A 4492-nucleotide genomic window follows, 5' to 3' on the forward strand; every position below is an offset into this window, starting at 1 on the left:
TATATAGTTCAGGATGGTTAAGGTGTTAATAAGGGAAGCAGTGTTAAACACCATGTGTTATCTACAGGGCTGGTTTTGTATATAGTTCAGGATGGTTAAGGTGTTAATAAGGGAAGCAGTTTTAAACACGTATGTATTTCTTGCATGTTTAGTATTTAACCCATTTATATAAAAGAACAACTACCTTCAAGACGAACATTAAACTAGTTTACAATTCCTTATACCAAATCTACTACGTATGTTTGAACTTTTTTCAAGACTAGAAATAACTATAACTTAAAATACGAGTAGCGGTGTTACGATACATTAGGCTGTGACATAGACATATATTTGTATCTGGCCTTTATAGCGAAGCTACTGAGGCTATCTTCCACCGTTCTGTATTTTGAACAACTGAACAGAGGATAGGCAGTCAATCAGCAGCACCCTACTAACCGACATCCACAGCAAGATATTAACTGTAACTCTTATCACACACCCACACACATATTAATGTGGAGGAATGTATTCAAACCTAGCTCGCCCGTTTCGAAATCCTGAGCTCTACCACAGAGCCAACCGCGTTCATTTGACACTGACGTCAAAAAAAGTCACGTGCTAAATAGTCTACTCCGCCATGTTGGACGTCAAGAGTTTATATTCGTCTTATCTGGTACAGGAAATAATGTCGGTTATGTAAATAAGGAAAGGTTTATCACGTATAATCCATCGTGTAGTTTTATACTTAACGACAAAGACGATATTCACCGAATTTGGTATTGATATCGACTGGTAGAAGGTAATGTTTGATGTCCAACATGGCGGAGTTGAATGAAACAGCACGTGAAGTCGCTTCCAAGATCTCTACATCAAACAAACAACGCATAGGATGGTTAGGATAGTCTGAGGATTTTGTAACTGTCTCCAGGGTGGGCTGTGACAGATAAGGGTGAAATATTTTGTATACATGTGGTTTTCGAAAGTGGCACTGGGGGCGCAACTACTTGTTTTGTTTGAAGTTAAGCACAAAGCTACACGATGAGCCATCCGGGCCCTGCCCACCACGGGTATCGAAACCCGGTTTCTAGCGTCGTAAGTCCGCAGACATATCGCTGTGCCACTGGGGGGCCGCTACTACTTACACTGTTATATGCTGTCATCGTGATTTCTTGTTTATGCGTCCAATTTGAAAACTGTATTCAAATAACTTTTGTCGCCAAACCATCCTCCAAGTGACGAAACGGTGTTATTTGCTATAAGTGACACTAGGGGCGCCACTATATAACTGTTCAATATTGCAGTGGACATTTTGGTACACTTTCTGTTTTTCGAATAAGAGGCGTCTGAAACTTTTATGTGTTAACTAATTAATTCTAAACTTATAGTTTACATATCTGTGTACTAGTTTCGCCATTTTGAAGTTCAAACTACGATCATCATGCAGTACATAAAATATTTGAGTTACAAATCGAATTAAACATAAAAAAAAAATAAACCAGCTGAAAACAGCTTGGGACTAACATGGAGAATACGTAAACATCTGTAAGACATATGTTGCATCTATCTATCTATATATATATTTATGTAAATACATATGGAATTCCTAGAACTGAAAGCTCTCCAATACGACTATTCCTTCAAACGACCAACAGCTGTTTCAACACTGCTAACATCTCTTGCGATTTATCAGAAGGTAAGAATTAGCCATAACATAGCTGTTTGATGTTAGTATACTGTTGTTTATTATAATCTAACTTCTGATGCTGGAATACGAAATTCAGGTACACAGTAGTTTTTATTTCATTGATATATATACATATTTACTGGAGTTATTATTACCGCTGTTAGTAACCCTAGTTTCCTATCTAATAAAACAATGTGGTCGTTACTTAATTACACACTTTTTTACTTGGTTTTCTTTTCTGTTTACGTTTTCATTTACTGTATTCCTTCGATGGCCACCACTACAATCTGATAACATGGGATTGAAGGGCTACTATCGAGGTACGTGTTCAAGCTCTTAACTGCTATTTTTCTTTCTGTATTGAAGTTATAAAGGTGTAGTTTTATTACGGCTTAGTTTACGGGAGATATTTTTTGTTCTATATTTCTTTACAAAATAAATACCTGCTAGTGTACAGTGTCAAATATCTTTCTATGGACGTCACATACCAGTAAATTCTTACTATTCAATGTGGATTAGTATTAAGAAAAGTTACTATAAATCTTTCCAACGTCATTGCTCTGTGTGCACGTGTTGTTTTACCCTAATCTAATTACATACAGGTGTTGTTTTACCCTAATCTAATTACATACAGGTGTTATTTTAATCCTAATCTAATTACATACAGGTGTTGTTTTACCCTAATCTAATTACATACAGGTGTTGTTTTACCCTAATCTAATTACACACGGGTCTTGTTTTACCCTAATCTAATTACATACAGGTGTTGTTTTAACCCTAATCTAATTACATACAGGTGTTATTTTAATCCTAATCTAATTACATACAGGTCTTGTTTTACCCTAATCTAATTACAAACAGGTGTTGTTTTAACCCTAATCTAATTTCATTTGTTTTTCTACAAAATTAAAATTCGTGTAACTTTTGTTATTGTCATTGCATTTTTTAAGGGATAGCACAGTTGTTATAGCGTGCCAGACTGTGAATCCAAGTGTCCATGGTTCGCATCCCATTGCTCCGTTATAAGAATGACAGTCAAATCCGATTATTCGAGTAAAGTTAGCCAAGAGTTTGCGCTAGGTGCTTTAGACTATATACCTTCTCTTTAGTCTATAAGTTCAAAATTAGGGATAGTCAGTCCTTGTTTATTTTTCTTATTTTCCTTTCAGTATGTGATTAAGAGAAAGCATTTATTAGGCTACTTAGCACAAACTTAACGTTCAAAAGTTAGTAAAACTGGACGTGAATTACAACTAGTTATTCTGTTCTACGAATGTACAGTGTTAGGACTAAGTCAAAAATTAGGCTTCAGGCTTAAACATCGAATGTTTATTAATCTTCATATTTAGTACAACAGAAACTCGGTGGAAGTGCTTGAGTTCAGCAAACAGTTGATATTTTGTATGTCCCCCTTTTGCTTTAATAACTGCAGACTGTCTTTCAGGCATATTTAATCAAAGTGTCCTTTGGGATTTTACTCCAAATGTCTCTAATACACTCCTATAAAGTTTCTTTGGAAGTAACTTTTGATTTGTCAAGTTTTGATCTATTAAAACCCAGATTTGCTCATTTGGGTTGAGATCGGGGCTCTGTGGGGGCCATTGAATTATTTGAATGACTCCAGCAGCTTCTTTCTTAGCTAAGTAATTTCTGAATAGGTTGGATGAGTGTTTGGGGTCATTATCTTCTTGGTAGTATAATCCTTTTCCATTAATACACAAACCACTGGGTATACCATGACGAATCAATATCTGATGGTACTGGTGCTTGTCCATTATTCCATCTATTTTGCAAATATCTCCTGTCGCCTCAGCAGAAAAACCCCCAAACCATCACACTGCCTCCCCCGTGCTTCATGGTAGGTGCTATGCATTGAGGTAAGTATTATTCACCTTTCTCCTACCGGACGTACAACCTACGCTTTGAACCAAATATTTCAAAGTTGGACTCATCCATCCATAACACCCCTTTTCAATTATCAACAGTCAAGTTTTGTGCTTTTTAGCAAATTTCAGTCTCTTGACAATATTTGGAGATCGAAGTGAAGGTTTTTTAACTGTTACACGACCAAATATTACATTCTCGTTGAGTCTTCTTGATAGGGTAGATCTGGACACTTTTCTGTCATTTGGTACATGATCGTTTATCTCATGCTTGATATCAGTGGCATCTTCCTTCTGTCCCGAAGGCTGAATAAACGAAGATACTTAACATCAGTATTACTGAGTTTAGGTGTTCTGCCTTTTCCTTTCCTATTTTCAAATTTACCTGTCTCGGTCTCACGATCCAGGGTGTACTTGACAGTGTTTGGGGAGCATTTCAAGTCTGCAGCAGTTTGTCGTAAAGCATTTATGTGAACTCTCTGTTCTACTGACAATCCTCTACGCTTTTTGGACCTGGCATGACAACAAAATTTAATATATAGTATAAAACACTGTTTTTAAGAAGGTTTATTTGTGGAGTGCTAATAAATTGATTTCTTCTAGCAAATACCGGTACTATATGATAGCTTCTTTCTATATAGTTAAGACACTGTATGGGGCACCATGACAGTTATTTCAAACCCTAAATTTGATCAGAATGTTCATTCAAGCAGAATCCTTACGGCATATAAGCTTTCTACAGTTGTTAAATACAATGTCCTGGATAATTTACTATAAGCTTCCTACAGTTATTAAATACAATGTCCTGGATAATTTACTATAAGCTTCCTACAGTTATTAAATACAATGTCCTGGATAATTTACTATAAGCTTTCTACAGTTATTAAATACAATGTCCTGGATAATTTACTATAAGCTTCCTACAGTTATTAAATACAATGTCCTG

The 4492-nt window shown here is 35.9% G+C and overlaps 1 protein-coding gene across 1 annotated transcript in view; it reads left to right on the forward strand.

Moving 5' to 3' along the window:
• LOC106475094 (electron transfer flavoprotein subunit beta-like) overlaps window positions 1-4026 on the forward strand; it is a 21516-nt gene extending 17490 nt beyond the window's left edge. Inside the window, exon 7 of the mRNA XM_013935789.2 lies at window positions 3998-4026. The gene's annotated coding sequence lies outside the window, so the exon portion shown is untranslated. The remainder of the gene's footprint in view (window positions 1-3997) is intronic.
• Window positions 4027-4492: the final 466 nt, after the last annotated feature.

Source organism: Limulus polyphemus, unplaced genomic scaffold, assembly GCF_000517525.1.
Source record: "Limulus polyphemus unplaced genomic scaffold, Limulus_polyphemus-2.1.2 Scaffold8072, whole genome shotgun sequence".
NCBI lineage: Eukaryota > Metazoa > Arthropoda > Merostomata > Xiphosura > Limulidae > Limulus > Limulus polyphemus.